The sequence below is a fragment of the Odocoileus virginianus genome, chromosome 26 (assembly GCF_023699985.2).
Source record: "Odocoileus virginianus isolate 20LAN1187 ecotype Illinois chromosome 26, Ovbor_1.2, whole genome shotgun sequence".
In the NCBI taxonomy this organism is placed as follows: domain Eukaryota; kingdom Metazoa; phylum Chordata; class Mammalia; order Artiodactyla; family Cervidae; genus Odocoileus; species Odocoileus virginianus.
Genome location: NC_069699.1, coordinates 46,589,916 through 46,603,653, shown reverse-complemented (window position 1 = coordinate 46,603,653; position 13,738 = coordinate 46,589,916).

The following is a 13,738-nucleotide window of genomic DNA, read 5'->3' as shown; positions in this document are numbered from 1 at the left end:
CCGAGCATTGGCAAGAGCGTCAGGCCTTCATCAGCCATCTTGAGCCTCAAACTGTCTGCCCACATCAAGAAGGACGCTTGATCCCAACCTACTTGATGCTTTCTCAGCTGTTTAAGACTCATGAAGACAGCTCTGGACCACCGCATCTGCTGTCTGCCCTGCCATGGGCTTTCCTATAAACATGAATTTAGCGTCCATCCTCTGATCAGCCCCTCAGAGAAGCTGGCGGCCCCCTTTCCCACTTTCAGTCTGTTCCACAGATATACCTGTCACCAGCATAACTTAGCCAGGTGACTGCTGCCCTCATCCTGTATCTGAACCCATGGCTCAGTTTCTTCCAGTTTGCTATGCTGTGTGCTTGCCTTGGATCTCATGTAAGAACCGTATTTGGGAGATCTTGCTAGTGATAAGTGACTCTCTCCCCCTGAGAACCTGAGGCTGAAGCCCAAGGAACCAGGCATTCCCCACTGCCCATCATGGGCTGTTCCAACCCCAAGCCCAGGAATGGGTGTGCCAGGTCCTACCCTGCCCACAGGGTTGCTGTTCCTCCCAGCCATGGCTGATGGTGGTGCTACAAGAGCAGTGCAAAGTTCTCAATCAGCGAAGCCCAAATTCTGAATTTGGAAGGGTCTCCTCTGACCTAGAGGGATCCTCCAGGGTTCCCAAGTCCAGCCCGCCCGTTGCTGGGACAGCTGCTACACTGTGCAGGGCTTTGAGAGCCGTCCAGGAGCAGCTGTCATGGCCATGCATCAAAAGAGTTTCAAAGCCCAGATGAGCAGCCAGGCCTGAGCTAAGCTCCCCAGGCATGCACAGTCTGGCTGGAGGTCTCAAGGGCGCCTGGAGTCCAGCCATTGGCCACCCTGATTCCCAAAGGATGAAGCCCTCAGGGACAGGTGGGAATGGAGGGGGGTGCGGAAATTGCCCTGGAGACTGTACCCTGGGGAAGGGCTGTGCTGTTGGTGGCCACCAGGTGGCAGCACCCCACCATTTATGGGTTGGCCTGTTTTAGGCGCTCCTGGTGAAAGTAGGTCTCATGAAGGCTTCTTGCAGGTTTCTCAGATTCAAGGAGACCTGGCTAGAACTCGGTCTCGAAGATCTCTGTAGAGTGGAAGAGGCAACAAATTTGGGGACCTGCAGGTTCTTGACAGGTCCCTTACCCCCAGGGATCACCACGGGCTAGAAAAGGAAATTGTTGCCCAGTTGTGGGGCAAAGGGTCAGGCTGGCCCTGTGCACAATAAGTGCTTTAATCTCTTAGCAATTCTTCTCAAACCAGGTAAATAATTTCTATGGTCGATAAAATGCATTTCTGCTGCTCACACTCCCTTTACCCATCTGCATGATTACTGACACAGAAATACTCCTTTGGCAGAGTCTACATTGGATCCAGACCCTTTCTTTTGCCTCTACAAGCTAGAGGAAGTTGGGGTTGAGCTTGCCCAGGGCTCTCAGGTGGAGGCAAGGGACGTCCACGTGCCCTTGCCCAGCCTCCCAACTGGTGGGAAGCCTGGGAAGCTTTCCAGCAGGAGGCACAGCCAGGGGCAGAGCCCTCACAGCATCTGATTAGTCTCTGAACCACTTTTAGTCCCTGAACCATTTTCATCCCATTTAAAGAGGAAACAGGCTCAAAGCAGAGCAGTTGCTGGAAGTTATTACCAGGCTGAGCCTAGATTCTGACCTAGGTACCCCTGCCCAACTAATATCTGGGCCAGCTGAAGGGACTCAGTAGAAATGGGTCCTCAGCTGCAAGCGCAGGATCAGTCTCTAACTGGGACAGGATGACATACTCCGGCTGATGTGCTGGGCCTGGGGGATTCCCCCCCTCAATGCCCTAGAGAGAGAAGACAGACAGGGAGAGGCAGGAAAAAAAGACAACTGCAGACAAAGCAAGGCCTAGAGGATGCTGGGAAAAGAAGCAGGGAAAGGCTGCAAGGGGCGGGAGGAGGCTGCCGGGCAAGATAACAAGGAGTGGGGGTGGCCAGGTCTGGGGGAGTTGCTTCCGCTTCACCCCCTGGCCGCCAAGAAGATAAGACAGCCAAGTAGCAGTGGGTGAATTCTGTGCAACGAGGGGAAGGCGAGGGGCAGCAGGCTGTGGAAAAAGGAGGGGCCAGTGGTCTGGCCAGGACCCCTGCCAGCTTTCCTGACAGAGTGAGCAGCGCCCTTCATCCCCCCAGAGCTTGGCCCACCCAGGCCTGGCTCCCGCTCCAGGCGGGCACCAGCACCCTGAGTCCAGCTGTTGGACAGGAGCTATTTGAGAATGATTCATGGATGCAATTAAGTGTCCCCACACTATCCCCTTGCTCAGGCGGGACTAGGGGGAAGGGGGTTGGAAGGCGATGCAGATATGGGAGCCCTGGCCTGCTATACAAGGGTGAGGTTAAGCGCAGCAGAGTGCCCCAGGTCATCCACTGCAGATCTCCAGCCTGGAGCAAGGAAGACTGAGCCCAAATATGGGGGAGGGGGAGCATGTGTCCTTTCTCCCCAAATCCTGCCTGGCTAGGGTGGTCCTCTGCATGCACAAGCATGCAAGTGTACGCATGCACACGCACAGGTTTGGACAATCATCCTGCGGCAGCAGGCATGCTTCTCCAGCACGCTCGTGTGTCTGGGTAGCACATGCAGATACTAAACTCTACCCCACCCCAGGCCTTGCCCATGCCTAAGGCATGCAAGCTCACACGCACCTCTTTCCAACCACCTGTACATGGGCAGGCCAGGTCCAGTCATGAGTTCTAACCCCTGCACGTGCTTACAGCCTGCTCTGACCCAACGGGGCAGCAATCAGGCTTGCACTACCCTTGAAGGGAGGAAACTTGGTCTGACAACCTGTTGTGAGCTGGGAAAGAAGTGGGAGCTCCCTATCCGCCATGTGCGGGAAGGGCTCGGACTGGCAGAACAGAGGCACGCTGTGCACGTGCACATGTTTGGCGCACACACACTGCACGCAGGGACACATGCACTCACCGCTCTCATGCAGTCTCTCAGGCATCCCCTTCTGAGGTAGGTGGGTCTTGGGGTTTTCACTCTAAACAGGCTTCTGAGCTTGATGAACCCTGAGTCCTGGGTCTACTCAAGGGTTGAAATGCAGAGCTGCAGGGGGAGAGGAGGCTGTGGAAGGGGACACAGTGCTCCTGAAATACTGGCTTAAAGCTCAAAACCTTCCTGTTACCCACAGCCACGCTTAGCGGGGAGAGGACGGAGCCACCTTCTCAGACAGACTGCAGATTGAAGCTCAGAGATGGGCTGCCAGCAAACCCTGGCTGATACGGCTCATCTACAGCTCTTGGAAGCACAGGACTCCTGTACCTGCCCCTGGCCATTTCCGTGGGTTGGTGTCCTATCCCACCCAATACTGGGCTCTGCAGTCCCCGCAGACACGGAGACCCTGGGCTAGGAGTGCCCAGAATCAACTGGGCTCTGCCTCCTTTCTTAGACTGGGATCTCCTAGGACTGGATGGCTTCTCCTCTAGGAGTGTGCACCCCAGCACTGGCTTAGCTGGGCCTCTCCTCTAAGTCTAGGAGCCCCAGCCTGAGCCCCGCGGGCTCTACCAGACTCAGATACACAACGTGAGCAGCAACCACACACCGCTGTCCTCCCCTCTCACAGATTTTTCTGGTTCTTATTAATGTAAATGAAATCTGCTCAGCGTCCTTAATGGAAAGCGTTCCTGGAATTTGTGCACACGTGGTGGGGGTGGGTGGGGGAGGCGGCACCCTGAGATTAACCCTTGTGTAGCCAGATAGAGATTCATGCCTGTATAGTGGACCCCCAGGCCTCAGGCTGGGGTGGGGCTTGGCGGAACCAAGACACTCAGCCCCTTCCAGAACTGTGTGCCTGCAGCATCAGAAGTGGCAGAGCACCATACATGCTCTACCTTCTGCCCTGAGACCAGAAGTTCCGGTCCAAAAGTTTCTCAGAGCCTGAGAAAGGTGGCCTTGACCGGAAATGCGGAGCCCTAGAAAGTCCTTGATTAGGGAGGGGCCCAGCCAAAGACTGGAAGGGGAGCGGGTGAGGAGGGGTGGCAGCTGCCAGCGGGCTGCCCTTCCTGTGTTCCTCTGGCTCTGTCCTGAATTGGGAGGGAGGATCCAGGCAACAGAAGCTGTCTGAATCTCCCCGCCTGGCCAGGAGAAGACCCTGCCTCTGTGGTGACCCCTCCCCCCAACCAACCATCCCTCTTCCACCCACCTTACTTCTGTGATAGGACAATAATCTTCATAACTTGGGGGTGGGGGGCAAAGAGGGAAGCTGGAAAGCCCAGGGTAGGTGCCTAGAGAGGATCAGCTGAAGGGGTTGGGGGGGGGCAGCAAAGCCCTGGCCTGGAGCCCACACCAAGCCCCGCCTGGCTCCCTCCCCAAAAATCTGGATGCTTGTTCTGGCATAGCCCTCCGCCCGCCGCCGCTGGGCCCCAGGAGAGCCGTGTTTTACTGCCTTTCGTGGCCCGGACAGGGGTGTCTGCTTCATTGGCGGGGGTAGAGGAAGAGTCTAAGATTTCAATTTCTCCCAGGTGTGGCTCAGTCTGGAGGATGCCTTGGGGAGGCTGACTGAGGGGCCAGCACCTGGGGGGGAGGGCAGCCCAGAGAGTGGGAGGGGCTCTGGAACGGGAGAAGGGCCCAGAGGAGGTCTCGGAGAGGCAAAGGGGGCTCTGGAGGGTGGGTTGGAGGGGCAGGGGACTCGAGGAGGGGGTTGACAGGAAAGGGGTCTCGTCTTGGAGGGGGACTGGCTTCAGTGGGGGACAATAGACTGACAGTCTTCCCTCCCACCCACACCTGTCAGGCAGGCTGGGGGAGGGGGACTGACCCACTTAGCTGCCTCCCCTCCCAGGCTTCCCACTAATGAGCGCTCTGGGCTTTGGGAGGCAGCCTTCCCCCCAAGGCTGTGCCTGAGGCTGTCCCTTCCCCCCAGTCCCTCATTATCTACTGGGGGTGCTCACTGGCTCAGGCTGCCCCCCTTATCTGCAGCTGTGCCTGCCTGTGGGCCCCAAAATGTACCCTCTCTGCCCCATCTCCCCTGCTCCCCCAGGGCTGGGGAGACAAAGGCTCTCGCTCCCTGCTGTGCATCTCAGCACTAGCAAAGGGCTTTGATTCCACCTGTGGGCCCCACCAGCATGCCAATGAGGGAGGCAGGGGGCCTCTGTGGCTCACAGGAGAGCTGGAATTGAGGCGCTGGCAGGACCCCTGGGATGGGGAGTCTGCTCTGCTCATCAGAAGGGTTTCCAGCAGCTGTGGTCGGGAGTCCTGCTTGGTGGGGAAGGCAGGCCCATGATGGGTGATGGCAGGAGGGGGCTCCTGAATGTGTGGAGAGCACAGTTCTGGAGGGTAGAGAATATGGAGTACCATTCAGGGTGGGGGGCACATCTAGGGGGCTGATGTGTGTGGGGAGTGCTGTTCTCAATGATATTCTGTCAGAGGACAGTCCAGGGAGGAGGCTGCCATGTCTCTGGTACCCTTGGCTTCTTCTGAATCCTCCTCCCCCACATTCCTGGGGTGCATGGGGAGGTCTGGTTGCTGGAGCATGCCCAAGTCCCCCCAGGCTCCCTCTGACTCTGTCCCGCTGTCCATCTGTCCACCCCCCTCCCCGAGGAGCCCAAGGCCCAGGTGGCACTCTCCTCTCACAGCACCCTCATTAGGAAAGGGCTTTGAGATCCTTCTAAAGCATCTGCCCCCACCCCCACACCCCCCAGCTCCGAGTCAGCTGCAGGCTCTAGCCCCTAGAGCCTGATAAATATTTATGACAAGATAAGTAGGATCTGTCAGGTCCTAGCCCAAACCTTTGTCCTGGGAGCTAGAGGGAGAGACAGGGTCAAAACCTCAGGACCTGAGTGTCTGGGGACCAAGCTAGATCTCTGGTTCTGGGTGAGAACAGGCCCACTGGGCTCCATAAACTAATGAGGTGGTGGGGTTGGGCTGCCCCTGAAGCCCTGGGTGCCTAAGGGAGCTTCCTCCAAGGTGCCACACTGGCCAAGGTCATTCTCCCCAATCCCAGCAGGTCTTGTATGGGGGTGGGAGAAGGGTACATGCTGGTACTTGGGTCCCATTTACTTCCTGCAACAGCGTGGATATCTCCTATAGCCAGGTTGGGGTTAAAGCCATACTTAGGGGCAGTCCTGAGCTCAGGAATTCAAAGAAGCCCTGAAATTGAAGAGGGAATGAATGAGTGCCATTAATGGTTAAGTCCAATGAGACTGGGCGTTCCTGGCTAAAGAGGTGGGGCCCAGGTGATCCAAGGGGTCACCATGGATTCCAGACCTGCCTACAGGGTGTAAACCCAACAAGGCAGCCAAGCTGGGCTCCTGGCTGGTGATGGGGGGGGGGGGGGGGAGGGGGCAGCCTCAGGAAGCCTGGGGGAGGGGTCCTTACCTTACCACCTGCATTCTATGGCTCCTGCATAGTGGGGCCCCAGATTTTCTTCCTGGGAGCAGGCTGCCCTGCTGAGTTCTCTGAGACAAAGGCCAGAAGCCCAGATGAACCAGCAGGGATTGGCCTTTTGCATGTGAGTCCAGGAGCTCCTGGGGCATCAGATACTGGCCCGGGGACAGAAGAACTGCACCAGGGTGGAGGTGGGGGTTGCTGGGGGCAAGGAAGGGGATGGAGACTGAAGCAGGCTGGGGCCTGCCAGTCTAGGGGGAGCTGGAGGGTCCCCGCTCTGAAGAGAGGATGGCCACCTTGAGAAAAATGTGTGGTGGCAAGAGGTCCCAACGTCCCCAGCGGCCAGCTCCATTGCTCCTATAGTTCCCGTGTGTGTGCCCAATGTGTGTAAGTGAGAGGTGCAGCCTGAGTGCCCCCCAGCTGCCGCCCCGCTCATGGCTCAGGGTCTGCGCCCCCTCCCCACAGGTCCTGACTCCTGCTGCAGTGGTTTGAGCCGCTTTCTCAGCACTGAGTGGTGATCTCCCTATCCTACCCCAGCCAGGCACTTCCTACCCACAGTCTGACTGAGCAGGGCGGATGTGGGCTGCTACGGACTCCTGGAACCTTCTGGAGGGTTTTGTGCTTAACATCCGCTGTCCAGACCTCGGAATTCCTTAACCTGGGCCAACTGGGCTGGTGGGAAGGCAGGACCCTGGGCTGGATCTCTCCTCCCAGGGCTGGGTGGAGCAGCTTCAACAGAAGTAGGATCCTTCTGGGCTCAGCTTTCCTACCTGTGAGATGGGCAGTTAGGCTGGGGGAGTGAGGAAGGGAATGCCTCTCTTTCACCCAGAAGTACCCAGACTCCTGGAAGTCCAGGCCCAAGCAGTAGTGAGGAAGGGCAGGAGTCATCAGAACCCAGTCATGCCTTGGGTTCTGGCTTCTCCAGAGTCAGGAGGCATCTCTTACCCGCCTGAGAGCTGCTTTTCCCCTAGACAGATTCACTCTTCTTTCTACCCACCCCTGGTAGCCGCCTGGGGCTGCACAGCCTCCGTGATGCTCCAATGTCTCCTCAGAACTCTTGTGCCATGCTTTTGGCAGAAGGGAATTCTGGGAGTGGGTCTAGAAATCCAGGGTGTAACAAGCCTGCTTGAGGCTGAGACTGGGAGGGTAGACACCCCCACCTTCTTTGCTGACTGTCCTGCACGCGCGCGCGCGCGCACACACACACACACACACACACACACACAGTCAGGTCTCCAAGGCCACAGGCAGCTCATATAATCTCTGAACTTGGCTACACTAATGCATTAATGGAAAAGCCTGAGACTCTGGGAGCCAAGATGCTCCCAGGTGTGTCTAACAAGCATCTTCTGGCGTCACTGGGAACCCCAGAGACTGACTCTGATGGTAGGATGTCAGGCCACAGGGCCAGTGAACCGGAGTGTCCAGTCTCTTGCATGGAGCCTGTAGTGTGAGAGTTATTTGGGACCCAGTGGCTGCACAGGTCAGTCCTGAGCCCACACCAAGACCTGTCAAATGGGACTTGTGCTTCTGGTTGCCAGGCTGTCCCGGGGTTCCAGAGAGCGTCCTCAGAGGAGCCTTTCTGTCCCTCCCTGAACCCTGACACTAACGCAAGTTTCTGTTGATAGGTCTGGAGTCCTGGAGACTGGAGGCTCTTGGAGGAGAGGACTGTCACCTTGAGAAACCTACCTCCAAGTGTGTGTTGTCATCTTCCAGGTGTATGTAGCAGCCCTCCAGGTATGTTCATTTGTCCTCAGGGTGTGTTACATAGTTGTCCTCCAGACCTCATGGAACTAATTCTTGGCCATACACTTTTCTTTCTTGGGGACTAGCGACTGACAGTCACTCCTAGACTGCCTCTCCCTAAGGTCAGGGGCCAACTTGGATGGTCTCTAAGTCCCAGGTTTTGCCCAGTTAAGAGCTCAGTTAAGCAGGCTTAGGATCCCACTCGGGTCTCTTGCGGGTCAGATCTATTTGAGAAGGGAGTGGGTGGTAGAGGTTAGGGGATTATTCCCGGCAGTATTTTCTGCTCTGATCCCACTGCCAGGAGAAGGCACCCAGCCTGGCCTCCTGGAAGTGTGGGGGGTAGGTGATCCCAGGCTGGATAGCAACCCCTCCCCAACACAAAAAGTGCTCCTGCCTAGGCTCAGCCTCCTCCACCCACCCCCTCCGGCCACCTCCCAAATCCCCAATCCCAGCAGCAAACCTCGGTGTTTGCCTGTTGCCATGGCAATAGGATGCACCTTTCTGTTACCATGGCAACAAGCCAGGGGTTTTTAAAATTCAGTTGAGGTAATTTCCACCCCTCAATCCTCATCCTCAGACACCTCATTCTTCTCTTTTCTTCTCTGAATCTTAGAAGGGAGGGGGTAGAAGACCAGAGGGGCCAGTGGGAAGACTAGGGCCCCATTCCTCCCCGACTCCTTCATGCACCCTAGACCCCAGAGAAGAGGGCAGCCTCATCCCCATTCCCTGTCCAGATCCAGATCCACAGTAGAAAGATGAGGGGTTTGCATGGCTGGGCAGGCAGAGGCCAGCACACTTGGGAGGCCTGGTTGAGAGTACAGCCTGTGTGCCTTTGCGGGAGCAGAGAGAGTCAGATGGAACCCTCCCAGACCTCCCCTCCATGTCTCCAGGGCTCATGTGAGGATTTCAAGGCACTGGGGCCCAGACCCCAGGACAATAGGGCACAGATGTTGTTTATACCATGTCCTGGTATTAAGGAGCTTAGCTTAGGGAACCCTGTGCTGACTGGATTTGGGCAGAGGGCATCTGAGAAGGACCAAGGGAGAGGGATGTAGACACTGTCCAGTCCCTGCCCCTCCCCTCCCACTAGTGTCCTCTCTGCTCAGGACCCTGCTTCATTAGTCTGGTCATCGTAAATTCTTGAGGCCCAGCGTCCCCTCCTTGCCCCACCCGCCTCCTGATTAGGAGAAGAGGAGCTGACCATCCAGGACAGACAGGTGGTTGCCCCTCCGAGCAGAGTAGATTGGGCCTAGGGGATGATGGGGCCCCAAGCCCCATGCAGTACCCCATCATGCCTCACATTCATGTAATTCCTTTACACTTTGACTTGTCTCTGTAGCAGATTTGTGCCCCACAGGCAGTGCCTCCCCCAGAGAAAAGCTTTCAAGGCAGAAGTTGGGGAGAGTCCTGACACCAGGCGGTCCTCCCCGCCTCCCCTGTGTTCTCCCTGTGGCTGTGTTCCCACCCCATCAGTCATTCGGGTAGAGGGGCTCTTCTTGCCCAGGATGGATGTGGAGTGCCAAAGCCAAGCCCTGCAGGGCCAGCAGATGGGGACCAAGGCCAGAGGGAAGTCACTTCCGTCTTACCTGTCCCTTGAGCCCAAGGGTTGAGACTATATAGTAACAGCCCTTCAGAGGCCATAGATGGGCAGGCCAACCTTGGGGAGGCTACAGAGAACCCCCAGGAACAGTATAGAGGGGTGTTATGGCCAGCCCACCACCACCTGCCCACTTTTCTTTCAGTCCCTATCCTTTCCAGACTCCCAGATCAGAGAAGCCCCTGGCTAGGCTGGGGAGGAGAGAACCCCAGCCCAAGCCCTAAGTGGCAATAAGGATGTCCCAGGTGGGGCACCTCCTCTCTACAGCCTGTGACACCCCCCCCCTCCAGTGTTATGACACCCAGACAGGGCCAGACCCCTCTCTCCCCCAGCCATTTGTGGCTCCTAGGCTCCTGAAGAGTTTCCTGGTATCAGGAAGCTGATACTGATACTGAACCACACTGCACCTCTACCAAGGCCTCAACACTTGAGAGCCTGAAGCTAAAGTACTGAGGAGCAGGGCTGCCTAAGGTTTCTCTTGTGAGCAGCAGGCGTCTGGTGAGCCCCACTCACTGCAAACTGGGGGCTTGGCATCAGCTATAGGACTGTTCAGACCCTCCTAGAAGGTCTGCTGGCCCTGGCAGGCTGGTGCAGCACCAGAGCCCCCATCCTGAGTCAGAGGAGGGGTATGGGTGAAAGGGGGACCAGCAGGGCAGGATGGGTGTCAGAATAGAAACCACCCCACCCAGGACACCTGATGGCCTAGTTTCTGGGCACCATCTCTAGGGTCAGAAGCAGCACCTGTGTACTCACATCAGGCAGGGACCAGGCCTCATGCTCCAGAGATGGTGTGCCTGGACCAGTGTGATGCCTGAACATCAAAAGGCCCCCAATTGCCCTGCCTCAGTGGAGAGGGGTGCCTGGGGCTTTAGAATCTGGGCCTAGGAGCCTGACTCCCCAGAGGGTATTTGAAAGAGAAGCTGAGGAAATGCCAGCAACTATTTATAGCCTGTGGGACATACCGGCCCCATCTCCTTCTCCTGCCAGCCACCTGCAAGCCATGGGGGTGAGCATCCCTGCTCTAGAGCAGGAGACCCCAAAGGTTCAGAGAGAGCAGACCTGTCTGAAATCCTACAGCTCACCATCTGCACAGCCCTGGGAGCTGCGAGCAGGAGCAATGCCTAACCCATGGTACAGTGTTGTAGGGGAAGGGATGGAGACATTTACTCAGAAGGCCAGGGCAGGGCGTTCAGCCCAGGCCAGGCTTGGCAGGCCTGGTCAACAGGAAAGGGTGGTTGAATAGGCCTCCTGGTAGGGGAGTGGAGTTCAGTTCCCTCTGCATGGAGTTAAGGCTGTCTGACTATCTATAGGGGTGGTTGCTAAGGATATGAATTGTCCTGTCAGCTGTTTAGGCAATCCAGCCATGGGGGCAGGGAGCAGGTCAGAGCTGGCAGTGTGAGTGTCATTGAGGCAGGTCCCCACTGCTGCCTGAGAAGGCTGGAGTTTAGAAGCTGAGGAAGCCCTCCCAACCCACCCACCTGATGCCAGGGCTTTCCACGGAGCCCCTACAGGAGGCACCCCCGAGCCCCAACCTCCTAGCCCTCCTGGTCTCCTAATGCTCTGACAGCCCATGCACCTCAGTCTTCTGTGGGTTTCTATGGGGGCCCAGGGTCATGGCACCTATTTCCTCGGTCCCAGACCTGTCTTCCAGAATGATTCCAAGCTCCGGGCAAGCAGAAACCATACCTGCCTGATGTCCATACCCCACCTCACCCCTGCTACATTGGGTCCCATGAAAGAGAGGGGCACACCACAGGGCTGGTCTGTGTGTGAGGCAATGAATGAGTTTGTCTTAAAGCATTGGAAATGCACCTGTACCTTGTGGTTAACTGGTTGACCGAGCTGTTATCCAGAGCTCCCAGGACCTGGGGACCAAGTGTGCCTGAGACAGATGTGGGCTCCATCCTCCCAGACAGAGCTCACAGTCCTGCGGTCAGGGAGTACAGTGCTGACCCAGAGTGGCTGGACCTGTGATGAGGAACACAGGAAACTGGTGATCCCCAGGAGGCGGGACTAGGCCATCTTGTTTGAGGAGAGGTCCCCGGACTGAGCTGGCCAGGTCCTGTGGTCTCAAAACTGCAGCCCTGACTCGGGGGGTGTGGGGGAGGTGTGCCAGGACCCAGGAATAACCCCCTCAGAGCTGGAGCTGTCTTGATTGGCTTTCCCTGAGACAGGTCTCCAGGGAGGTTGCTGACAGCGGAGATCAGAGGGGGCCACAGGGGGCACCTCTTGTTCACAACGGATAGCCTGGGGACATGAAGTCAGCCTCAGGCAGTGGCAGGGCCTCGGGTCACTGCCTCTTACTGACCTGAAGGACAGGCCAACTCAGATCTCCCGGGCAACTGGCTCCACGCATCTGACCGGAGATGGAGAACCCTACCAGGAAGTGAGCAGGGACGTTCTGGCCAGGAACACTGGGGAGCAGACTATGGGGTTACTTATCCCCTCAGCCTTATTTGGTTCCTTCCCAGCAGGCACTCCTTTCCCAGGGACTGGTTTGTCTTTCCCAGGGCCTGCCAGAGTGACCCCCCACACCGATGCACTAGCTAGGCAGACCTGCCCCACCTCCCAGGGACACAGGGGTCAGTTGCCCCACATCTGGACAGGTGAAGCCCATTTTTCACCAGCCGCCAGACTGGAGCCAGGAGCCAGAGTCCTTCCTAGGAAACCATCTGCCCAGCTCAGGTTGCCTGAAATGGGCACCAGCATCTGAATAAACAGCCCTGAGTGGGGCAGGGCTAGGGGTAGTGGTGGTGGGGAGGCAGGGGCCCCAGCCCTGCCCTGGAGCTCACAAGAGTCCTGCAGCTGCCTTTGTCCCATCAGCCCTGCTTGATGACCACATGGACCTCCCACCCTCAGCCCCGTGGCTAACTGCTGCCTGCCCATGATCAGCCGGGCTGAAGCTCTCCCAGGCCCTCCTCAGACAACCTGTCTTCTCTTCCTGGCACGTAAATGGCCTCTGCTACGTTCCAGGAAGACCCTGCCCATGGCCGTCCTTTCCCCGCCACTACACCAGTCAAGCGGGGCTGTCCTTCCTAGTGTCCACCACTGCCCCAGTGCCAAGCGCAGGCTGGCACACAGTGGGTGCTCAGTAAACATTGCTGCCATGGTCATGACTGTGGGATGGGTGGTCCCAGGAATAATGCCTGAGCCAGCTTGGACCAGCAGTTCTCCCTGTTCCTCCAGCCTGCATGGCTCGATACAGCTCTGAAGGCCTGAGCCAGACTTAGGGCTGGGCTGGGCCCCTAGTGGGAGCTGCCCATGGGAGGCCCACACTTAGTCCAACTGTCCCTGCTCCTGCCTACCTGGGGAAAGAGGGGACTGGCATGGCCCCTCCCACAAGCCCCCATCTACAGGCTGTGGGGCTGCTGGGGACACAGTATCTGGACGCTCCTGCCTGGCACCCCTCACAAGGCTTCAGTCCCCGCTTCGCCTGCTGCCTAGGACTGGGGGCAGGGGGCGTGTGGACCTTCAAGCATATTTCCTGGGAAGGTTTGTCAGTGCTCTCTGTCTCCAGATGGGGGACTTCCAGATAGTGCAGGGGCAGGGGCTCTGGGGTCCTGGGTGCCTGTAGGACGGCACACTGGGCTCCCCAGGGACCTGAAGGCACACAGGGGTCCCTAACCGACCTGACTATCCTTGCTATGAGATCTTGGGCCAGGGGCCAGGGGGTGGGGTGGGGCGGGGAGGTGTGCCAGCCCCTCCCTTTGGGTACTTCAAAAAGCAGTGCATGCATCCCCCAAGGTTCATTTTCCATTTCCTGTAGGTCGGATCTCAACCTGACAGGCATCCCCTCTCACCTCCCAATCACCATTCCTCCCACCCCTTCCCCCTGACCCCTTTTCTATTACCCACCCCTTCCCCTACCTAATCGGAACGCACCCCCACCCCCACAGAGTGGCTTCCTCTCTCCGCTGCGTCTGGTTCCCACTGCAGCCAGAAGAAGAGGCCAGCACCCCGACCCCCTGCCTTCCTGCAGTCCCTGTTGTCTCCCCGTCTCCCCTCTGCCCTTCAGGCAGCCCCCATCCTAT